At 43.4% G+C, this 26,300-nt stretch overlaps 1 pseudogene; it reads left to right on the forward strand.

Annotated features, from left to right (window-relative positions):
* LOC109751575 (serine carboxypeptidase-like 7) overlaps positions 1-26,300 on the forward strand; it is a 58,241-nt pseudogene that overhangs the window by 10,605 nt on the left and 21,336 nt on the right.

Below are 26,300 nucleotides of genomic sequence, written 5' to 3' on the forward strand. Positions count from 1 at the left end.
GCAAGTATGATGGAGTTCCTGAAGAAAGGACGCCGACTTCATCATGATGACCGGAGCAGAGAAATGAAGACATCAATGTATTGGACCAGCCTCTTCCAGAAGTGCAAGCCAGGATGAGAAGAACCGCTAGATTCGGTACCAAACCTTCCCCCCTTACTCCCCTCTTAAATCTCGGGACGAGATTTCTTGTAGTGGAGGAGATTTGTAACACCCCGAGAATCATGCTACAGTAACTCCCTGTGATTAAGCTAATCATGTTGCTAAACAGGGCTTGATCACATTTGAATCACATTTCCTTTTCAAAACTCCTAGTTCAAACTTCAATTAAATTTAAAAGTGGAAAATAAAACTTTTCAAATGTCAAAACTAAAATGTTCTAAAGGTGACAAATAAATCATATGTAATATTGGTGGAGGAACCAAGTCTTTATAAAATGTTTAAATGCACCAAACTAATTAAATCAGTAGCTAAAACCATTAATTAAATGCCTTTTGTATTTTGTAAAATATTAAACTATATTATTTTGGGATGAAACTTTTTGTGGTTGTGACTTATTTGGTAACAACAAATTAGGTGCCATTTTGGTATTTTGCTAAAACAAAATAAAAGAGAAACTAGAAATAAAACAGAAAAGGAAAATAAATAAAAAAAAGGGCAAAAGGAAAGAAAACCCCCCCGGCTCCCCAAGGGCCTTGGCCCACTGGCCCAGCCGGCCGAATCGGTCCAACGGCCCAGCAAGCCCCCTCCCCTTGTCGTCTTCCCCCCTCCTTGTCTGTTCACCCGACCGAGGGCGCACGCCCTCGCCGTCCCCGCCGGACCTGCTCGCCGCCCCACGCCGCCACATCGCCGAGGGGATAAGGATGAGTCCCCTAGGCCTCGTCGACAACCCTCGAGATCTTTCTCCCCCGCCTGCTCCTCTCCCTCGCTTTTCCATCTCGCCCGAGCACCATCATCGCCGCCGTTCGCCATTAACGCGGCCACCATGCTCCCCGCGCCTCGCCGAGGAGTCCAACAGCTCCGCCTGCTTCCTCTACTCCATCTCTGACCAAGGGTTCGAGCTCGGCGCCACCACAGCCCCGGAATCGAGTTCTTCCGCGCCTACGGTCGCCGGCGCTCCTCCGCCGATTGCCGACGCCCTGCTGCTCCTAAGCCACCACCGTGGCCTCCGTGTGCCTCCCCGGTGAGCAGTCTCTCCTTCCCCCTCTCTCAGCGCTGCCCGTAGATGCCCGTAGCCGCCACTTCCATTTCAGCCGAGCTTTTCTCCGCCGCGGTGCTCGTCGCCGTCGCTACCGACGATAAAGTGCTCAACCGAGCTCGTAGACGTGCTCCGGGCACCTCTAGGACCCCGTCGGACCCCTCTTTTGGGCATGTCGCAGCCTCTGTCGTTGTTCGCGATGACGCCAGATCACCGGCGTCCGCCACGGTCGACACCACCGTCGATGTAACGCGCCACTCCGGTCGAGTTAGCCCATGGGACCGACGTAGATCGATGCGGCGTCGGACGCTCGATCGAACGCGCCTAGCCGCACCTCTCCTCATGCCCCGTAACGTTTTTCCGACGAAGTCCGGCGATGCTCCGCCGCGGAGATGGTCGCCGGCGTGTCTCCGGCGCCGCCCGCCGACGTGCCCCTCCGGGCCCCACCCCAGTGCCCCTGCCAGTGGCCCCCACGGGCCCCAGTTGACTGGGTTGACCCAGTCAACTGCTGACTGGGCAGGCCCAGTCACTGACATGCGGGCCCCGCCGCAAGAATTAAAAAAGGAAAAGAAAAAGAAAATGTTTTATAAATAAAAATAATTAGTTTAGCTAAACACTCACTGACATGTGGGGCCCATCCCTCTAATTATACTGTTAGATTAGTTTAATTAAGTATTAGACTAACAGAGGCTGACATGTGGGTCCCACTGGACCCACCTGTCTGGTTTGACTGGTCAGCCGACCTGTTGACTTGCTGACGTCAGCATTGCCTCATGCTGACGTCATAATTCATTTTTCTTAATAGAAATAATTCCAGAAATTCAAATAAACTTTGAAAATTCATATCTTTTAAACCGTAACTCGGATGAAAATGTTTTCTATATGAAAGTTGCTCAGAACGACGAGACGAATCCGAATACGCAGTCCGTTCGTCCACCACACCTCCCTAACCTATCGAACTAGCAACTTTCCCCCTCCGGTCCGTCTGTCCGAAAACGCGGAACATCGGGCATACCTCCCGGATGTCCCCCCCCCCTTCACCGGTACCACCTACTGTCGCGTTAGGACACCCCTAGCACCGCTCACTGTCATGTCACGCATCGTCATGCTTATGTTTGCATAGTATTTACTGTTTCTCCCCCCTCTTCTCTCCGGTAGACTACGAGACCGACACTGCTGCTGCCCAGTTCGACTACGGAGTCGACGACCCCTCCTACTTGCCAGAGCAACCAGGCAAGCCCCCCCCCTTGATCACCAGATATCGCCTACTCTCCTCTATACTGCTTGCATTAGAGTAGTGTAGCATGTTACTGCTTTCGGTTAATCCTATTCTGTTGCATAGCCTGTCATTGTTGCTACAGTTGTTTCCCTTACCTGTTACCCTACTGCTTAGTATAGGATGCTAGTTTTCCATCAGTGGCCCTACATTCTTGTCCGTCTGCTGTGCTATACTATCGGGCCGTGATCACCTGGGCGGTGATCACGGGCATATACTTGTATATTATATACATGGCACCTGTGATGACTAAAGTCGGGTCGGCTCGTAGGAGTACCCGCAAGTGGATCTTTGTGGCGGAGCGACAGGGCAGGTTGAGACCGCCTAGGTAAGAGGTGGGCCTGGCCCTGGTCGGCGTTCGCGGATACTTAACACGCTCAACGAGATCTTGGTATTTGATCTGAGTCTGGCCATTTGGTCTATACGCACTAACCATCTACGTGGGAGTAGTTATGGGTATCCCGACGTCGTGGTATCAGCCGAAGCTCTTTTGACGTCAGCGACTGAGTGGCGCGCGCCGTGTTGGACCGCTTTGACGTAACCGCCGTGATCGTGTGGGTTGCTAGGTCTGCTCGCGGTCGCGTTCGCAACGTGCAGGTGTGCATAGGGCGATGGGCCCAGACCCCTGCGCACATAGGTTTAGACCGGCGTGCTGACCTCTCTGTTGAGCCTAGGGGGGGCTGCGACGTGTTGATCTTACGAGGCCGGGCATGACCCAGAAAAGTGTGTCCGGCCAATTGGGATCGAGCGTGTTGGGTTATGTGGTGCACCCCTGCAGGGAAGTTTATCTATTCGAATAGCCGTGTCCCTCGGTAAAAGGACGACCCGGAGTTGTACCTTGAGCTTATGACAACTAGAACTGGATACTGAATAAAATACACCCTTCCAAGTGCCAGATACAACCCGGTGATCGCTCTCTAACAGGGTGACGAGGAGGGGACCGCCGGGTAGGATTATGCTATGCGATGCTACTTGGAGGACTTCAATCTACTCTCTTCTACATGCTGCAAGATGGAGATGTCCAGAAGCTTAGTCTTCGACAGGACTAGCTATCCCCCTCTTATTCCGGCATTCTGCAGTTCAGTCCACTGATATGCCTCTTTACTCATATACCCATGCATATGTAGTGTAGCTCCTTGCTTGCGAGTACTTTGGATGAGTACTCACGGTTGCTTCTCTCCCTCTTTTTCCCCCTTTCCTTTCTATCTGGTTGTCGCAACCAGATGTTGGAGTCCAGGAGCCAGACGCCACCGTCGACGACGACTCCCACGGCACTGGAGGTGCCTACTACTACGTGCAGGCCGCTGACGACGACCAGGAGTAGTTAGGAGGTCCCAGGCAGGAGGCCTTGCCTTTTCGATCGTTGCTACTTTTTTGCTAGCCTTCTTAAGGCAAAACTTGTTTAACTTATGTCTGTACTCAGATATTGTTGCTTCCGCTGACTCGTCTATGATCGAGCACTTGTATTCGAGCCCTCGAGGCCCCTGGCTTGTATTATAATGCTTGTATGACTTACTTATGTTTTAGAGTTGAGTTGTGATATCTTCCCGTGAGTCCCTGATCATGATCGTACACATTTGCGTGCATGATTAGTGTACGGTCAAATCGGGGGCGTCACACTTCCCCTCCTGTCGGTGGCCACTCCGGCCCTGGCAGCCACCTTGCCTGTTGTGTGCCACTCCAGCCCCAACAGCCACACAATGGCACCATTTGCCCTCAACTTTGATCGTGGTAAGAAGTTCCAAGCAAACATGAGGCTGAAGTTTGGGCACCCGGTGGTTTTCTCGCCGGGGTTTCGTCAACGAGAGTTCACAATGGTGGTATCCTTTTGTAGAGCATCATTCAAACTTGATCCACACACGGTTAGTGTCTCCCTTCATGCTATGTTTGGTGGTTATGCCCAAGGTTTTAGAGTTCGTCATCTCAAAGATAGATCCTTCAAGTTTTCGGTTGCGTCCAACTCTGTGGGTTTTGAGATCTATAATGCGGGTAGAGTAGTTGATCAAGAGTTTGAGATGGTGTTTAACCCCTGGAATTTTGGTGGTCCAAATTGGCTTAGAGAAGAGAGAGCTTACTATGTTGAGCAAGATAAAGAATGGACGTTAGTGGGTAGGCATGGAAAAGCAATGAATCTTGACTCCAGCGATCGCCAGACTGGTGCTCTGGCTTGCCGGAATACCAGATCAGTTTTTGAACGTTTATTGGGCCACATTCAAGATAGGAGTGATCAGAGGGGTGCCTTGATTGCTACCAATGCATGTCTTGATGATGGGCAGTGGAATGAGCTCCAAGTTATTACACAACACCAACGTACCAACAGGTATGTGACATCTTATTCATGCGGGGAGCAGGGCTATTACGCGCGCAATTGTTCAAGGCCAAATCTTCCTGGGCTTTGGTCTTTCATCCACTTTGATTCCTTCTAGAGCCCACTGGAGCAGGCTTGGGCCGAGGGCGAGGTGGAGATGTGGTTTCGCTGCGCTGGGCCAGCATTACCGTTTAGGCAAGTCTCGACATTTAAGGAGCCGGTCAAGGATCTTTTCCCAAATTTTCAGCCGAGACCCCTGCTCGCCTCCTCGCATTCCTCCTCGCCTACCAACTTTGCTTCAACCTCGTCAAGCTCGCCAACTTATTCTTCATCTCCGGGGAGGGCAGTGGTGCTCTGCTCGTCAGAAGCGCTAGCAATGGCCAACATTCCTATTGATCCAGCTCCTTTCGCCCATCATGGTTTTCAGATACAGGCAGTGGAGGGGCGAAATGGGGTTTCCAGGGTCATTTTGCCGCGCCGCCCGCGTCGTCATGAGGACTGGGCGATTGTGACTATTCATCCGCACCCAAATGAGGTATTCTTCCCCAATGTTCGCGATGTTCTAGAAGAGTTTCTGCAAGGGGTGGAAGAGGTACAGTTTAGTGAGATTCAGCCTTGTCCATTTGGGGAGGCGTATATTCAGTTCAGGCATGTGCGGGATAGGGACAGATTGGTCAGGCAAAGCCCACACCCGTTTGGTGATGTATTTATCTCTTTCACTCCGCATAATCAAGGTAGAAACTGGCGCAGAATTCACTTTAACAGAACCTGCTGGCTGCTTTTTGTTGGTGTGCCTTTTGACTACTGCAATACAGAGGATGTTGCTGCTGCTATTTCGAAATGGGGTAGAATCATTAGCTGGGAAAAGAGGATGCTCTTAGAGGGAAGATTTTGGTCAAGGCCAGAGTCACTGAGCTCATTGATGTGCCCAAAAGTATTAGATGGTTTGAGGGAGAAAGTTTTGAAGAAGAATCTTGGATCTGCTCTGTGGAAGTGTTGTGGGAAGAAATGCTTGGAGGTGGCCCTGCTGATGAGGATCCAATTCCTCCTCCAGGGGTGGACCCACATCCAGTTCCACAACATGCTAATGATTTCCCTGGGTTCCAACCTTTGCCATTAAACAATGATCAAGTTAACAGTGCTAAATGGGATGAGTGGGATGAGTAGGAGGAAAATGATCACTGGGCTTTTCCACAACCAAATCCTCCTGCTCCTGTGCAACAACACTTGGATATACCTGTGTTACCTGAAGATGGTGCTCCTAATAGTAGCATCACAACTACTGTCTCTTTGTCTGATGGACTTCTGTCTCTCACACACTCTGCTGGTGAGGAGGTGAATCAGGATGCTTAGGCACCTCTTTTGGGCATGGGGCTGCACAACATTGCTTTAGCTTAACAGGCAGACGCAGAGGAAGCGGATCGAGGCCTTGCTGCCATTGAGGAGGAGAATTTAAACATGCAGGTACCAGACCTTCAGCCCCTGGAGATTCAAGCTCCTCCACCTGTGTTGCCCGAACAAGCTGTACCTGTGGTTCAACCCCAGGTGGTTGAGCACCAAAGTAACCACATGCCTGCTTCTGAGGAGAATCCCAGTCAGAACATCACTGATAATATCACTCTAGATGCTGGAAGTTCTGCAGCACAAGAATTTGCTTTGGAAGGAGCTGCTGATAGTGAGAAAGATAATATTGCAGTAACAAACACTGAGACTGCTGTTTCTAGGAAGGAGGTGGACAAGTCAGCTCTTAAAGGAAAGGAGAATGTCCCCATTGATCCTTCAGATGGTAATAAGAAAGGTATTTTTGGCCCTCATTCTGCACCTTGTTCTCCCAATTCTTTTGATGTACAAAAAATTGCTGAATCACATGCTATGGATATTATTGATGGCTCTCATTTGATCTCTGAAGAAGGTTTGGACCTGTGGATTCAGCATTTTGCTCCAGCCACTCAGGGGGCAGTCAACACTTTTAAGATTGATATTCCAGCAAGTTGATTCAACTTCATAATCCATCTTCTTTTAACTCCTGACAAATTTGGCTGGATTATGCAATTGCTCAAATCTGAATTATGGACTTCGTTGACTGCCAACTGCTCTTCTGAAGAGACTATTACATTTCACATACCTCATAACTGCTCCACTTCTCAGGCTCCAAGTTGTAAGGACATTCTGCAGGGAATTGGCAAGGAGAATGAGGGAATTAGCTCAGCTGCTCATTCTTCTAGTGGCATAGGGAGCCCACTCCAACAGGTGTCCCCAAATAAAGTAATCACTCTGCCACTTGGAGAAGCAGTGTCAAGGAAGAGAAGGGAGAAAGAACCTCTTGTGGAAACTGAGGTAAGAAGAAGTGACAGGATTAGAAAAGATAACAATGGTTATAGGAGGAAATCTTGTGTTGTTCAAACTTGTCTACCTTGTAATGCTATACCTCCAACAATTCATAATAAAGTTTTCAAAAATCTGACAAAGAGTTTCTGCAAGGTCTCTGAGGAGGAAGCACATGAGAAGCTGTCCAAGAAACTCAAAAAAAGGAATAGGAGGAGATGGCCAAGGTTCCCAAGGCCACTGGAGATGCTGATCACCCTCATGCTGTGTAACCATGATTGCACAACACAACTCCAAGCCCACAAGACAGCTTCTTTACCCTCACAATTTCCTGCAACAGTATTGTAGAGTGGCAGTGGCTAATTCTGATACTATATGTAATATAAATGGATTTGGTACTCTATGCCTCCTTTTGGTTAGTAGTTGGAGATCTTGTCTACTTTATGTGTGTACCCATTACTGTGAGATGTGGGTTCAGTGGGACAAATGTATTTTGATAATCTTGGAAAGTGCTTATGTCCATGCTTATGATTATTTTGCTCTTGATGTGTTGAGAAAGGAAGTTTCTACTGGGTCTGTTCAGTTGACTAATACAGGGATGAACACCAGGGGATGGTACTTGGTGCTTAACTATAACCTGATTATTTGTGTTAATGAATAACAACAGATCATGGAATATACTGAACTCGAATGTCAGGGGTATTAATTCCTCAGATAAATGGTTGGCTATCAGACAAAAAATTGAGGAGAGTGCAGCCTGTATTGTTTGCATTCAGGAAACTAAAAGAGAATTCTTTGATCTTGCCTACTTACACAATTTCTGCCCCCAAAGATTTAACAAGTTTGAATTCCTTCCCTCAGTTGGGGCCTCTGGTGGTATTTTGACAGCATGGAATGGCTCCCTTTTCATTGGTGAAATGATATTTCAAAACAAGTTCTCTCTCACACTGCATTTTACTTGCAATACCTCTCATCACTCCTGGATACTAACTAATATTTATGGTCCTTGCAACCATGAAGATAAGCTAGAATTCATTGATTGCTTAAACTCTATACAAATGAATAATGAGGCTGAATGGATTATCATGGGAGATTTCAATTTTATTAGATCTCCAGATGACAGGAATAAACCAGGAGGGGATGTCAATCAAATGCTTTTGTTCAATGAGGCTATTAGTAATCTAGGGTTGGTGGATCTGCCCTTAAAAGGTAGGCAATATAGTTGGAGTAACATGCAGGATAGTCCACTTCTGGAAAAGTTGGACTGGATATTTACATCTGCAGCTTGGATGACTTCATTCCCTGATTCTACTGCACTTCCTCTGGCCAAACCAATTTCTGATCACATTCCATGTATGATCAAAATTGGAACAAGTATTCCCAAGTCTAAGGTATTCAGCTTCAAAAATTACTGGCTGAAACACAGCTCTTTCAAGGAAAATGTTCAGGCTGCTTGGAATATTCCAGTGGGTTTCTCTAATCCTGCTAAGAAAATTAATGCCAAATTTAAAAATTTGAGGAGAGCACTGAAACTATGGGCCAAGAGCCTCTCTTGTATGAAAAAGAAGATTGATGAGCTAAATGCTTGTATTTTTCTTTGGGACATGATTGAGGAATACAGAGATCTAACCCTGTTTGAGGCAAATTGCAGGATTTTGTTAAAAGAGTATCTGCTTGTGGTGCTTGATAATCAGAAGATCTACAGGAAACAAAGGGGGAAAATTAAAGGGGTTAAGTTTGGAGATGAGAACACTAAATTCTTCCACACTAAGGCATCAATAAATCATAGACATAACAAGATTGCAATGCTGCTAAATGATGATCAAGTGGAAATCACTGACCATGAAGGCAAGGCTGCTATACTCTGGGAGGCTTTTAAAAAAAGACTTGGACAGTCAAGTGGGCACAATATGCATTTTGATTTGCATGACTTATATGAGAACAAAGTTGATCCTCAAATATTTCAAGACCTTGAAAGGCATTTCACACATGAGGAAATTGATGATGTAGTGAAAAACCTACCAATTGATAAATCTCCAGGTCCAGATGGCTTCAACAATGAATTTATTAAAGCTTGATGGTACATTATCAAGGAGGATACTACTGCACTCATCATGGCTTTTCATGCTGGCACTGTGAATCTTGAGAGCATTAAGACTTCATTCATTACCTTAATTCCAAAAAAGGAAGTACCTCTCACACCAAATGATTTCAGACCTATTTCTTTGCTGAATGGAGTTATGAAAATCATTACTAAACTGTTAGCCAACAGACTTCAGGGAGTGATTTTACAGATGGTACATATCAATCATTATGGTTTTCTAAAGAACAGGATGATTCAAGACTGTTTAGGTTGGGCTTATGAATATATCCACCAGTGCCACAAATCAAGAGAGAAGATGTTGGTGATCAAGCTAGACTTTGAAAAAGCTTTTGACACTATTGAGCATCAGGCTATCATTGATATATTCAGAGCAAAAGGTTTTGGGGAGAAATGGATCTCATGGATGAATCTTATATTCACATCTGCATCTTCTACTGTTATGCTCAATGGAGTTCCTGGGAAGAAATTTTACTGCAAAAGAGGGGTCAGACAAGGTGATCCTTACTCACCTTTGATTTTTGTTCTGGATGCTGACCTCCTTCAGTCCATCCTTAATAAGGCTATGAGATTGGAGATTATAACTCCTCCTCTTCAAGTCAACTCTTGCCCTGATTTTCCAATTGTGCAATATGCTGATGACACCCTGGTCCTTATGAAAGCTAATGCCACAGAGCTCATTTGTCTTAAGTCCCTTCTCAATACTTTTGCTGCTGCCACTGGTTTAAAGGTAAATTATGGTAAGTCAGTCATGGTGCCCATCAACATTGCAGAGGACAGAGTGGATATCTTCACAAATACATTGCAATGCTCTAGAGGTCACTTCCCTTTCACATACTTGGGATTGTGATACGTCCATTTTGCATCATGCTTTTATATTGATATTTATTGCATTATGGGTTGTTATTACACATTATGTCACAATACTTATGCCTATTCTCTTTTTAGAAGGTTTACATTAGGAGGGAGAATGCCGGCAGCTGGAATTCTGGGCTGGAAAAGGGGCAAATATTAGAGACCTATTCTGCACAACTCCAAAAGTCCTCAAACTCCACGAAAGTTAGTTTTGGAAATAAAAAAAAATACTGAGCGGAAGAAATACCAGAAGGGGCCCACACCCTGGCCACGAGGGTGGGGGGCGCGCCCTACCCCCCTGGGCGCACCCCCTGCCTCGTGGGCCCCCTGTTGGCCCTCCGGTGCCCATCTTCTGCTATATGAAGTCTTTCATCCGAAGAAAAATCATAAGCAAGCTTTCGGGACGAGACTCCGCCGCCACGAGGCGGAACCTTGGCGGAACCAATCTAGGGCTCCGGCGGAGCTGTTCTGCCGGGGACACTTCCCTCCGGGAGGGGGAAATCATCGCCATCGTCATCACCAACGCTCCTCTCATCAGGAGGGGGCCAATCTCCATCAACATCTTCACCAGCACCATCTCCTCTGAAACCCTAGTTCATCTCTTGTATCCAATTCTTGTCTCCAAGTCTGGGATTGGTACCTGTAGGTTGCTAGTAGTGTTCATTACTCCTTGTAGTTGATGCTAGTTGCTTTATTTGGTGGAAGATCATATGTTCAGATCCTTTATGCATATTAATACTCCTCTGATTATGAACATGAATATGCTTTGTGAGTAGTTACGTTTGTTCCTGAGGACATGGGAGAAGTCTTGCTATTAGTAGTCATGTGAATTTGGTATTCGTTCGATATTTTGATGAGATGTATGTTGTCTCTCCTCTAGTGGTGTTATGTGAACGTCGACTACATGACACTTCACCATTATTTGGGCCTAGAGGAAGGCATTGGGAAGTAATAAGTAGATGATGGGTTGCTAGAGTGACAGAAGCTTAAACCCTAGTTTATGCGTCGCTTCGTAAGGGGCTGATTTGGATCCATATGTTTCATGCTATGGTTAGGTTTACCTTAATACTTCTTTTGTAGTTGCGGATGCTTGCAATAGGGGTTAATCATAAGTGGGATTCTTGTCCAAGTAAGGACAGCACCCAAGCACCGGTTCACCCACATATCAAATTATCAAAGTACCGAACGCAAATCATATGAACGTGACGAAAACTAGCTTGACGATAATTCCCATGTGTCCTCGGGAGCGCTTTTCTCTATATAAGAGTTTGTCCAGGCCTTTCCTTTCCTACAAAAAGGATTGGGCTGCCTTGCTGCACTTTATTTACTTTTGTTACTTGTTGCTTGTTACAAATTATCTTATCACAAAACTATCTGTTACCTATTATTTCAGTGCTTGCAGAGAATACCTTGCTGAAAACCGCTTATCATTTCCTTCTGCTCCTCGTTGGGTTTGACACTCTTACTTATCAAAAGGACTATGATAGATGCCCTATACTTGTGTGTCATCAAGACTCTTTTCTGGCGCCGTTGCCGGGGAGTGAAGCGCCTTTGGTAGGTGGAATTTGGTAAGGAAAAATTTATATAGTGTGCTGAAATTTACTGTCACTTGTCACTATGGAAAGTAATCCTCTAAGGGGCTTGTTCGGGGTATCTTCACCCTGACCAGTAGATCAAAGAGTTGTTCCTCAACCTACTGAACCTACTCAAAATGAAAATGTCTACTTTGAAATTCCTTCGGGTATGTTAGAAAAACTGCTAGCTAATCCTTTTGCAGGAGATGGAACATTACATCCTGATGAGCACCTAATATATGTGGATGAAGTTTGTGGATTATTTAAGCTTGCAGGTATGCCCGATGATGTTATTAAGAAGAAGGTCTTCCCTTTATATTTGAAGGGAGATGCATTGACATGGTATAGGCTATGTGATGATATGGGATCATGGAACTACAAACGATTGAAATTGGAATTTCATCAGAAGTTTTATCCTATGCATCTTGTTCATCGTGATCGCAATTATATATATAATTTTTGGCCTCGCGAAGGAGAAAGCATCACTCAAGATTGGGGGAGGCTTAAATCAATGTTATATTCATGCCCCAATCATGAGCTCCCAAGAGAGATAATTATTCAAAAAATTTATGCTCGGCTTTCTGATAACAATCACACCATGCTCGATACTTCTTGTGCTGGCTCTTTTATGATGAAGACTATTGAATTCAAATGGGATTTATTGGAAAGAATTAAACACAACTCTGAAGATTGGGATCTCGACGAAGGTAAGGAGTCAGGTATGACACCTAAGTTTGATTGTGTTAAATCTTTTATGGATACCGATGTTTTCCGTAAATTTAGCACTAAATATGGACTTGACTCTAAGATAGTAGCTTCTTTTTGTGAATCTTTTGCTGCTCATGTTGATCTCCCTAAGGAGAAGTGGTTTAAATATCGTTCTCCCATAGAAGTAAAAGTAGCTGCACCTATTAAAGTTGAAGAAAAGACTATCACTTATAATGATCCTATTGTTCCTACTGCTTATGTTGAGAAACCACCTTTCCCTGTTAGAATAAAGGATCATGCTAAAGCTTCAACTGTGGTTCGTAAAAGCAATGTTAGAACTTATATACCTCCTGAGCAAGTTAAAGTTGAACCTAATATTGCTATTGTTAAAGATCTCTTGTCTGATAATATTGATGGGCATGTTATTCATTTCTGTAATAAAACTGCTAGAATTGCCAAACCTTGTGCTAAAGATAAACATAGACCTGTGGTAGGCATGCCTGTTATTTCTGTTAAAATAGGAGATCATTGTTATCATGGCTTATGTGATATGGGTGCTAGTGCTAGTGCAATACCTATTGACTTATACAAAGAAATTATGCATGATATTGCACCTACTGAGTTAGAAGATATTGATGTCACAATTAAACTTGCCAATAGAGATACTATTTCACCAATGGGAATTGTTAGAGATGTTGAAGTCTTGTGTGGGAAACTAAATATCCTGCTGATTTTCTTGTTCTTGGTTCCCCACAAGATAGCTTTTGTCCCATTATATTTGGTAGACCCTTCTTGAACACTGTTAATGCTAGGATAGACTGCGAAAAGGATGTTGTTACTATTGGTCTAGGTGGTATGTCTCATGAGTTTAATTTCTCTAAATTTCATAGACAACACCGTGAAGAGGAATTGCCTAGTAAAGATGAAATTATTGGTCTTGCTTCTATTGCCGTACCTCCTAGTGATCCTTTAGAACAATATTTGCTAGACCATGAAAATAATATGTTGATGAATGAAAGAAGGGAAATAGATGAAGTATTCTTTAAACAGGAACCCATCCTGAAACACAATTTGCATGTTGAAATCCTAGGGGATCCTTCTCCACCCAAGGGGGATCCCGTGTTTGAGCTTAAACTGTTACATGATACTCTTAAATATGCTTATCTTGATGAGAAAAAGATATATCCTGTTATTATTAGTGCTAACCTTTCAGAGCATGAAGAAGAGAGATCATTGAAAACTCTGAAGAAGCACCACGCTGCTATTGGACATACTCTTGATGATTTTAAGGGCATTAGCCCCACTCTATGCCAACACAAAATAAATTTGGAGAAAGATGCCAAACCAGTTCGTGATCACCAACGACGGTTGAATCCTAAGATGAAAGAAGTGGTAAGAAGGAAATACTAAAGCTTCTTGAGGCAGGTATTATTTATCCCGTTGCTGATAGTCAGTGGGTAAGTCCTGTCCATTGTGTCCCTAAGAAGGGAGGTATTACTGTCGTTCCTAATGATAAAGATGAATTGATTCCTCAAAGAATTACTACAGGTTATAGGATGGTAATTGATTTCCGCAAATTAAATAAAGCTACCAAAAAAGATCATTACCCCTTACCTTTTATTGATCAAATGCTAGAAAGATTATCCAAACATATACATTTTTACTTTCTAGATGGTTATTCTGGTTTCTCTCAAATACCTGTGTCAGCTGATGATCAAGCTAAGACCACATTTACTTGCCCTTTTGGTACTTTTGCTTATAGACGTATGCCTTTTGGTTTATGTAATGCACCTGCTACCTTTCAAAGATGCATGATGGCTATATTCTCTGACTTTTGTGAAAAGATTTGTGAGGTTTTCATGGACAATTTCTCCATTTATGGATCCTCTTTTGATGATTGCTTAAGCAACCTTGATCGAGTTTTGCAGAGATGTGAAGAAACTAATCTTGTCTTCAATTGGGAGAAGTACCACTTTATGGTTAATGAAGGTATTGTCTTGGGGCATAAAATTTCTGAAAGAGGTATTGAAGTTTATAAAGCCAAGGTTGATGCTATTGAAAAGATGCCATGTCCCAAGGACATCAAAGGTATAAGAATTTTCCTTGGTCATGCCGGTTTTTATAGGAGGTTCATTAAAGACTTCTCAAAAATTTCTCGGCCTCTGACTAATCTACTACAAAAAGATATACCATTTGTCTTTGATGATGATTTGTAGAAGCATTTGAAATACTTAAGAAAGCATTAATTTCTGCACCTATTGTTCAGCCACCTGATTGGAATTTACCCTTTGAAATTATGTGTGATGCTAGTGATTACGCTGTAGGTGTTGTTCTAGGGCAAAGAGTTGATAAGAAATTAAATGTTATTCAATATGCTAGTAAAACTCTAGACAATGCCCAGAGAAATTATGCTACTACTGAAAAAGAATTCTTAGCAGTTGTATTTGCTTGTGATAAGTTCAGACCTTATATTGTTGATTCTAAAGTAACTATTCACACTGATCATGCTACTATTAAATATCTTATGGAAAAGAAAGATGCTAAACCTAGACTTATTAGATGGGTTCTCCTGCTACAAGAATTTGATTTGCATATTATTTATAGAAAGGGAGCTGAGAACCCCGTTGCAGATAACTTGTCTAGGTTAGAAAATGTTCTTGATGACCCACTACCTAATGATGATAGCTTTCCTGATGAACAATTAAATGTCATAAATGCTTCTCGTACTGCTCCATGGTATGCTGATTATGCTAATTACATTGTTGCTAAATTTATACCACCTAGGTTCACATACCAACAAAAGAAAAGGTTTTTCTATGATTTGAGACATTACTTTTGGGATGACCCACATCTCTATAAAGGAGTAGATGGTGTTATTAGACGTTGTGTACCTGAGCATGAATAGGAACAGATCCTATGCAAGTGTCACTCCGAGGCTTATGGAGGACACCACGCTGGGGATAGAACTGCACATAAGGTATTGCAATCCGGTTTTTATTGGCCTACTCTCTTCAAGGATGCCCGCAAGTTTGTCTTATCTTGTGATGAATGTCAAAGAATTGGTAATATTAGTAGACGTCAAGAAATGCCTATGAATTATTCACTTGTTATTGAACCATTTGATGTTTGGTGCTTTGATTATATGGGACCTTTTCCTGCCTCTAATGGATATACACATATTTTAGTTGCTGTTGATTACGTTACTAAGTGGGTAGAGGCTGTTCCAACTAGTAGTGTTGATCATAACACCTCTATTAAGATGCTGAAAGAAGTTATTTTTCCGAGGTTTGGAGTCCCTAGATATTTAATGACTAATGGTGGTTCACATTTTATTCATGGTGCTTTCCGTAAAATGCTTGCTAAGTATGATGTTAATCATAGAATTGCATCTCCTTATCACCCGCAGTCTAGTGGTCAAGTAGAATTGAGCAATAGAGAGCTCAAATTAATTTTGCAAAAGACTGTTAATAGATCTAGAAAGATTTGGTCCAAGAAACTGTATGATGCATTATGGGCCTATAGAACTGCATATAAAAATCCTATGGGTATGTCTCCGTATAAAATGGTTTATGGAAAAGCATGTCACTTACCTCTCGAACTAGAACATAAGGCATATTGGGCTATTAAAGAGCTCAATTATGATTTCAAACTTGCCGGTGAGAAGAGGCTATTTGACATAAGCTCACTTGATGAATGGAGAACCCAAGCCTATGAGAATGCCAAATTGTTTAAAAAAAGTTAAAAGATGGCATGACAAAAGGATACAAAAGCGTGAGTTTAATGTAGGTGATTATGTATTGCTATACAACTCTCGTTTAAGATTTTTTGCAGGGAAACTTCTTTCTAAATGGGAAGGTCCTTACGTTATCGAGGAGGTCTATCGTTCCGGTGCCATAAAAATCAACAACTTCGAAGGCACAAATCCAAAGGTGGTGAACGGTCAAAGAATCAAACATTATATCTCAGGTAATCCCATAAATGTTGAAACCAATGTTATTGAAACCGTAACCCCGGAGGAATACATAAGGGACACTTTCCGAAACGTTTCAGACTCTGAAAAGGAATAGGTATGTGGTACAGTAAGTAAACCGACTCCAAAACAGTTCTAATGGCAATTTTTCTCCGTTTTGGAATATTTAGAAACATATAAAAATATGAAGCAGTCCGGGAAGGACACGAGGGCTCCACGAGGGTGGAGGGCGCTCCCTACCCCCCTGGGCGCGCCCCCTGCCTCGTGGGCACCCCGTGCGCTCTCCGGACTCCGTTTTCTTGCACGATACGTATTTTGGTCGGTAAAAATTCATTATATAATCTCCCGGAGGTTTTGACTCCTGTATCACGCAATTACCCTCTGTTCTTGTTTCGAGTTGTTTTCTGTCAGGGTTGTCAAGGCCAGGCATCATGTCGTCCCCCTCCTCCAACAATGGTGACAACGATGCTTAGCTAATGAAGATAGAGCTGAAGAGGGAGAACCCATGGAGATCAACAAGGATGAAGGGATCAAGAAGGCCACGGAGGACCAAGTTCTGGCAACAGAAGACATCCTTCAACTTGATCACAATCTTCTTACCCCAACTGAGATCGAAGCTTTCAAGATGATTGAGTTAGCTCGTATACAAAACAAGTATCTCACACGTGAAAATATTTTGTTGAAGGAGCATATTGTTGCACTCAAGAGCATTATCCGCAAGTTGGAGGATCTCTTACGCTCGATGTGCGATTACCCATCATCACCACCACCTTCCTCTTCAACAAATGAGATATAATCACATGGGTATGGGCACTCCCCTTGGCAACTGCCAAGCTTGGGGGAGGTGCCCCGGTATCGTATCACCACCACATCTCCTATCTTTACCGTTTTTCTTAGTTCGATCCTTTTTAGTATTATCTTGATTTAGTAGAATAAAAGTTTTGGTATGGTCTAGTTTTGAGTTTTGCTTTATGATCCCTCTATGTAATCGAGTCCGTGAGCTATATATAATAAAGATTAGTGTTGAGTCAAGGGCTTGATTATCTTGCTATGATCTTGAGTGAATAAAAGAAAAGAGAAAAGAATAAAAAGAAATAAAAAGAGATCATATTGATCTTATGAAGAGTAATGACTTCACATAGAAAGAGTATGATGATTAAAAGTTGTTGAGAGTTGACAAACATAGCTTTGGTCATCGTTGCAATTAATAGGAAGTAATAAAGAAAGAGGGGTTTAACATATAAATATACTATCTTGGACATCTTTTATGATTGTGAGCACTCATTAAAATATGACATGCTAAAGAGTTGATGTTGGACAAGGAAGACAACGTAATGGGTTATGTTTTCTTATATCTGAAATAAAGTATATTGTCCTGGATCATCCAACATGTTGAGCTTGCCTCTCTCCCTCATGCTAGCCAATTCCTCGCACCAAGTAGAGATACTACTTGTGCTTCCAAATACCCTTAAACCCAGTTTTGCCTTGAGAGTCCACCATACCTACCTATGGATTGAGTAAGATCCTTCAAGTAAGTTGTCATCGGTGCAAGCAATAAAAATTGCTCTCTAAATATGTATGATTGATTGGTGTGGAGGAAATAAGCTTTATACGATCTTGTGATGTGGAAGAAAAAATAAAAGTGACGGGCTGCATAATAAAGGTCCATATCACAAGTGGCAATATAAAGTGACGTTCTTTCGTAGTAAGATTTTGTGCATCCAACTTTGAAAGCGCATGGCAACCTCTGCTTGCCTCTGTGAAGGGCCTATCTTTTACTATTATCTTCAACCATATGCAAGAGTCATGGTGATCTTCACCTTTCCTTTTCATATTTTATCCTTTGGCAAGCAAAGTGTGTTGGAAAGATCCAGACATATATATATATATATATATCTAATTGGATGTAAGTTAGCATGAGTTATTATTGTTGACATTACCCTTGAGGTAAAAGGTTGGGAGGCGAAATTATAAGCCCCTATCTTTCTCTGGGTCCGATTAAAATTCCGTAACCACAAGTATTGCGTGAGTGTTAGCAATTGTGAAAGACTAAATGATAGTTGAGTATGTGGACTTGCTGAAAAGCTCTGACATAGACTCTTTCTGATGTTATGATAAATTGCAATTGCTTCAGTGACTGAGATTATAGTTTGTTGGTTCTCAATAAAGTTTCTGATTCATACTTTGCATTGTGAATAGATTATTACTTGAGCATAAGAAATCATATGACATTATCCATATATGTTGCTGTTTTAAGAATAATCATGATGCCCTCATGTCCGTATTTTATTTTATCAACACATCTACGTCTAAACATGTGGAAATATTTATCGTTATCGGCTTCCGCTTGAGGACAAGCGAGGTCTAAGCTTCGGGGAGTTGATACGTCCATTTTGCATCATGCTTTTATATCGATATTTATTGCATTATGGGTTGTTATTACACATTATGTCACAATACTTATGCCTATTCTCTCTTATTTTACAAGGTTTACATAAGGAGGGAGAATGTCGGCAGCTGGAATTCTGGGCTGGAAAAGGGGCAAATATTAGAGACCTATTCTGCACAACTCCAAAAGTTCTGAAACTCCACGAAAGTTATTTTTGGAAATAATAAAAAATACTGCATGGAAGAAATAGCAGAAGGGGCCCACACCCTAGCCACGAGGGTGGGGGCGCGCCCTACCCCCCTGGGCGCGCCCCCTACCTCGTGGGCCCCCTGTTGGCCCTCTGGTGCCCACCTTCTGCTATATGAAGTCTTTCGTCCGAAGAAAATCATAAGCAAGCTTTCGGGACGAGACTCCACCGCCACGAGGCGGAACCAATCTAGGGCTCCGGCGGAACTGTTCTGCCGGGGACACTTGCCTCCGAGAGGGGGAAATCATTGCCATCGTCATCACCAACGCTCCTCTCATCGGGAGGGGGCCAATCTCCATCAACATCTTCACCAGCACCATCTCCTCTCAAACCCTAGTTCATCTCTTGTATCCAATTCTTGTCTCGAAGTCTGGGATTGGTACCTGTAGGTTGCTAGTAGTGTTGATTACTCCTTGTAGTTAATGCTAGTTGGTTTATTTGGTGGAAGATCATATGTTCAGATCCTTTATGCATATTAATACTCCTCTGATTATGAACATGAATATGCATTGTGAGTAGTTACGTTTGTTCCTGAGGACATGGGAGAAGTCTTGCTATTAGTAGTCATGTGAATTTGGTATTCGTTCGATATTTTGATGAGATGTATGTTGTCTGTCCTCTAGTGGTGTTATCTGAACATCGACTACATGACACTTCACCATTATTTGGGCCTAGAGGAAGGCATTGGGAAGTAATAAGTAGATAATGGGTTGCTAGAGTGACAGAAGCTTAAACCCTAGATTATGTGTGGCTTCGTAAGGGGCTGATTTGGATCCATATGTTTCATGCTATGGTTAGGTTTACCTTAATACTTCTTTTGTAGTTGCGGATGCTTGCAATAGGGGTTAATCATAAGTGGGATGCTTGTCCAAGTAAGGACAGCACCCAAGCACCGGTCCACCCACATGTCAAATGATTAAAGTACCGAACGCGAATCATATGAACGTGATGAAAACTAGCTTGACGGTAATTCCCATGTGTCCTCGGGAGCGCTTTTCTCTATATAAGAGTTTTTCCAGGCTTGTCCTTTGCTACAAAAAGGATTGGGCCACCTTGCTGCACTTTATTTACTTTTCATACTTGTTGCTTGTTACAAATTATCTTATCACAAAACTATCTGTTACCTATTATTTCAGTGCTTGCAGAGAATACCTTGCTGAAAACCGCTTATCATTTCCTTCTGCTCCTCGTTGGGTTCGACACTCTTACTTATCGAAACTACTACGATAGATCCCCTATACTTGTGGGTCATCAGATTGCCTCTAGGAATTTACAAACCAACTGTGGAACAATGTTTGCCACTAGTTCAAAGAATTGCCAAAAGACTTGCTGGACTTTCTACATTCATGACTCAAGCGGGAAGATTACTATTGGTAAAATCAGTACTTGCATCATTAACCATTTTCTTCATGTGCTGCGTGGATGTTCCTGTTACTATCAAGCAGCAGATCATTAAATATTTGAGACATTGTCTATGGAGGAGCCCTGATTTGGAGGATCATAGACCAGCACTAGTGGCATGGAAAACTGTTTGTAGACCCAAGAGTCAAGGAGGTTTAGGTGTCATGGACATATTCACACACAACAAGACATTGCTCATGAAAAATCTTCATAAGTTTTTTAACAGACATGATATTCCTTGGGTAAATCTTGTTTGGGAGACATACAACAGTACTGGGAATCTGCCAGGAGAAAGCAGGGAGGGATCCTTCTGGTGGAAATCAAATTTAGCTCTCGTTGATCACTACAAATCAATTGCTAGATGTAATGTGGGAGATGGTCAAAGCTCTGTTTTGGGATGATTGTTGGCATGATTTTGTCATGAAACACAAATTTTACCACCTCATTACTTTTGCCAGAGATACTTCTATCACTGTCAATCAAGTGATCCATACTGAGTACCTCCAAGACTTATTTCACCTGCCATTGAATACTCAAGCATATGAGGAATTTCTTGAAATGGAAAATATTTGCATCTCTTTGAGAAACTCAGATCACTTGCAGTTGAGGGACACATGGAGCTACATATGGGGCAATGAACTCTACTCTTCAACCAAAGCTTATAATGTGTTGATTGGATATAAGACAACTCCACCCCATTTCAGTTGGATAGGGAAGAGCTCATGTCAACCTAAACACAAAATTTTCTTCTGGCAACTGCTGCATGACAGAGTTAACACTAGGAATTTGCTAAGAAAGAACTTTGAGCTGGATGACTATAACTGTGCTGTCAGGGATTGCAACAGGAGGAGACTTTACATCATCTTTTTTGGAGTTGCCCTTTTGCTGCCCAATGTTGGGATTACATTTGCCCAACCAGAGCCAACAACTTGTCAGTTTTGGAAGCATTTCAAGACCTTAAAGACAAACTGCATCTTCCTTTCTTCATGGAGATTATTATACTGGGTTCTTGGGCTATTTGGATATCTAGAAACAACAAAATCTTCGAACACATTAATCCCTCTTTTCAGGGTTGGAAACACATCTATTTGGAAGAGCTCAAGTTATTGAAATTCCGGATGAAGAATAAATTACTACCTCAATTTTCAGCTTGGTTAGAATCCATCATGTAAATATAGGGGTAGTTTAGGTTTTTTTGGTAATTTCTCTCTTTTTTTTCTTTTTCTTTTTCTTTCTTCTTTTTTCTTTTCTTTTTTCTCTTTTCTGGGCTTACCTCAAGCCCATAAGACAACACTCTTTTATTCTTTTTAAATTAATAAAAGTGGCAGTGGGGTTTTACCCTACTGTTTATAGTCAAAAAAAGAATTAGCATTGAGTGGGATTATTGGTCAATCACAAATATTACAATCACAGAATTTGGATAATCAAAATTTTGGCTAGGTGTATCACTGATTTGATAAATTTAGATTGCTATGGTATCTTGAAATTTTATGCAATTCAAAATATCATAAGATTTATCGTATGGGTGTGGCTAGCTCTCATCTAGATGAGAATTAATCAAGTCTTGCTGACATTACCATTTTTTTGTTGCTTCTTTATATTTCCCTAATTTTATTTTTGCATTTTGTGACTTCTTTATTGTATTTTTCTTAGAAAATATGTAAACGTAATTGTGTGCGTCACTTGGACATGTAGTTGCAAACGATAGATGGGCGTGCAACTGCGCGTAGGTGCGAGATCATTTTTCTCTGGTCCCTGGCGGTTGGTACCCTAGCCGCCGCCAGGAGAGGCCATCTTTCAGCGTCGTCCTCCTGCGGCTCCCCTCCGCCGGCGACTTCAGTCGTCGGTGGTGAGGGGGGTCGCCGGATCCACGCGCATGGATCATTTTTACTACCTTGTAGTCTAGGTTTTTAGTTTGTTCATCGTCTTGGCTTCGGCAGCGACGATGATGGCGTTGAATAAAGATTCTTCGGATTCTTCCCTGACGAAGCCATCGGTCCTATGGTTGGGATGGATTTGGAAACCAGTCTATTCAAGCAAGGACGGCATGGCGGCGGCATCCTCATGGTGGACCTGTGTCCTCGGGCTCCGCCATTGCAACGGCGTTTGCTCCAGCATCGACGCGGAGCTTGGGAGGTAATCCAGGAGCGGATGCAGATTGTGGTCTGCATCGGCGATATCTGGAAGACGGAACATGTGTTGGCTTCGTGGTTCGTGGATGGCAGGTATGGTTTCCTCCTTCGGCGTCTTAGTCGGGGTGTGGTGCTAGATTTGGAGTTTGATGGCGTGTCCGGGGTGTTGCCCGGGTCTGATTCGTTCAACAGCAATGGCTTCACTTTTGGTGAGCCACCTTGGAGGTCCGCAAAGCTGCATATCAGCGATGGAGCCGCATCGAGCTCGGGTGAGGAGGTGATCCGTCATTCTTTTTTTCGGAGGTTGTTGTGATGGTGCCGGAGGCAGGTAACGGGCATTGGCGTCAAGCTCAGAGATGTTCTGCTCTCTTTTCAGTTTTATTATGTCGGTCTTTATGTGACTTGTACTTTGTTCTTTATGATATGAATGAGACAAGTATCATCATGCAAAAAAAACTGCGCATAGGTGCGCGGGTCAGTACCTGTGGTTGCAGACGGTGAGTGGATGTGCAGCTGTGCATAGGTACACAAATGTGCAACTACAGTTGCATGTTGCGCACAACAAATAGGTGTGCAAGTGCGTTTGCACGCTTCTAATGGAAATGCAGTTGTGCACAACCGAAGGGTGTGTAACTATGGTTGCATGAGATCCATGAATATGTAGTTGTGCAAAATCAGATAAGTGCAACTACACTTGCACGTTGGTATACAGAACTACACTGTAGTTGCGTGTGGCCAGTGGACATGCAATTGCGTGCAATTACAATAGCGCAGGTATGCGGACGTGCAACTGCAGTTGTGCGCAGGTGCATGTGCTGTAAGTGTAGTTGTTTGAGACATGAAAAAAGACAAATAGAAAACATAAATCAATCAATATAAAAGAGAAAAAGGAGTATTTAACAAAAAAACTACCACAATTCATGGAACCGTGCTTACAAACTACCACTTTACAAATTTGTGCTGAAAACTACCACTTTTTCACTAATTCTTTACAAAAACCTAGTGACTGATTTGGACAAAATTAACTCGATTATGACAACGCTGCTGGAGTACCTCATCTTCTCCGCCTCCGGTGAAGGTCGCCGCCGCCTCGATCTCTTTCTCCGGTGACCCGCGTGCCTCCTCTGCAGTTCATGGCGGAGCTGGTGTGGCCGGAGCGGCTGGCGCCAAACCTTCCATCCTCATGCCATCTGATATCGTCGCCTGCGGCGTGCATACCTCCAGCTTTTTCCCCTTCCCTCTCTCTCATCGACTGATTTCCCCACCTGGCGACCAGCGGGCACACGCGGTGAGCTCGGCACGCGCAGGCGGTGAGACTTGCGGGGTGTGGCAGCCACCAGGGAGCGCGTGCGAGAAAGAGGGGGAGGTGATCCGAACCTGCACCAGAGGCGGGAAACGCTGGCGGCGCCGGCGAGGTCGACAAGGTCGTCGCAGGCGGAGAGGTCCGCCCGATGCAGTCGACGAAGCCTGCGGGGTACATACGGCGACCAGCAGCTTACAGCAGAGCATGGTGGCCAGCGGCGGCGCGTCAGCACGGCACGGACGAGGCGAGCAGGTGCCACGCGGTTCGTGGCAGCGTGTAGCAAGGCCAGCAGGGCCGCTACGCAGCTTGGCCTGGCAAGTGGCAACTCTGACCGCAACGAGCAGCAGTAGTGCATGGCCATGGCTAGCTAGCCTAGCAACTCCGACGGTGTTGGGTTCACCGTACACAAGCAGCTAGTGCGGTAGTGTCTCTGCTGCCGGCCATCTTGCTCGCCCTGGAGCGTGCGGGGGCTGCCGGCATTCGTGTGCCTCCCCGGCGAGATGGGCGAGCTGGGGGGTTGATTGCTTTTTCTACTCTGATGTGTGGTCCAACTATATCATAATCGAGTTTAAACGAGTCGAATCGGACAATTTTCCTACATGGAAGTTTTTAGTCAAAGATTAGTGAAAAATGGTAGTTTTCCGCACAAATTTGCAAAGTGGTAGTTTATAGGCACAGTTCCACGATGGTAGTTTTTTGTTAAATACTCGAGAAAAAGGAAATGATGAAAACATGAACCTTCATGTAAAACTAAATGGTGTAGGAATTAGATGACAGTTTGTTAAATATGCCTTTTATCCTAGAGTGTATCTAAAATTGCTGTCATTTAAGGTGTTCTGTTAGACAAGAGGCATTGGTTTTCATGATTTTGATGTTAAGAGCCATATCTAGACTAGGATATGGTAAATATTTCTTTACTCATTAATAGGGTGCCCCTCAAATTTTGCCTACATGACAAGCTTTAGATATAATACACGTGGAGCGCTAGGACTGCGCTTAAAATACCTCTTTGTAATATAACATGGGTGTGAATCCCTAGCAAACTATTGGGTAAGATAAGACCTTTCATAATGGGGATATCATAGCAAGTATCATACACGCCAACTAGCCATTTTGCTGTGGCATACAATTAAATGAATAAAGAGAGGATATGGTATTATATCATAAGAGTGTAGCATAACAACAGATGTGCTATGTCATGCCTCACAATAAATGAAGTTATCTAGTAAGCATGTACTTCCTGATGCAGGTGCACATGCAATAGTGGAAGCCATTTTTACCCTCCGCTCTAGATGACTGAACACACAACCAAAATTTGTTGAAAACGACTGAATGACTGGCTTATAAAAAATATAGTTTCTCTCACTGACCACATCATATTATTTTCACCACCAGATCGACCTTTGTTGATATTTTACATGAGATATACATAATATTTGCTTCACAGGTCCAATGAAATTCGTTCTTGCACCTTATAATGGTAGTTTTCCAGAGTTGGCCTATAATCCCGATTCATGGTCCAAGGTGAGATACTATTTAATCTTAACATTCCAGACCTTCCTATCCACATCTCCTGTCCAATAAGCATGTACTATATTCAGGTGGCAAGCATCATCTTGTTGGATTCTCCAGTGGGTACTGGTTTCTCATATGCTCGTGATCTAGAAAGTCATCGTGATGTTGGGGATTTCTCGTGTACTTTGCACATCATAACATTTCTCAACAAGGTCAAACTTATCTTTCTATTCACTATTGTTGTAGTTGAATGGCTTTCTTACCATCTTATGCACATTGATGCAGTGGTTTATCGATCACCCACGCTACCAGTCAAATCCTTTCTTTGTTGGAGGAAGTTCATATGCTGGAAAGGTGTCCCAATTATCGCCCAACACATTTCACAAGGTAATAAGCTTGTACATATGTTTTTCTTAAGAGGAGGCAAAAAAATTGGTTGTTTCCCTAACTAAGGATAGTGAAATAGAGTATCAAGATTACAAAAACTTCAATAGAGGGGGCCAACTCAAAAGTTCACCAAAAACAGTCTGCCCCACGCCGCTCCCAAACTCTAGTTCCACATGTCGTCCACTCCCTTGCCACCACCATCTGACGTCGTCAGCAAGCACACAGGGTCAATGCGGGCAATGGGGTCTCCCTAGCTCGTTGGCCTCCCTAGACTCATCGCTGCGAGCCCCAACACCAACCTACTTAAAACCATTGGCCTGACGCTGCTCACAAACCCAAGCCCCCCCATCCCTCCATGTTCGCTACCACCAGTTGATGTGGTTGTCAGCTACGGCGGGCTCGCCCTGGATCATCATCGTCGATTGCATGGCGCCTAGTCTACATGTCTATGTCTGCACCTATCTTGTTCATTATTTGGTCATGGAATAGGTTGATCTTGGTTTTTATCAGCCTAATCTAGCGGTGGTTCAGCCGGATCTGGCACATCCGCCTACGTTTGACTCCTATCCAATGAGTGGGCAGTTTTGGTAATGGTTGTGTGATGGCTGGTCATT

The sequence above is a fragment of the Aegilops tauschii genome, chromosome 5, assembly GCF_002575655.3.
Source record: "Aegilops tauschii subsp. strangulata cultivar AL8/78 chromosome 5, Aet v6.0, whole genome shotgun sequence".
In the NCBI taxonomy this organism is placed as follows: Eukaryota; Viridiplantae; Streptophyta; class Magnoliopsida; order Poales; family Poaceae; genus Aegilops; species Aegilops tauschii.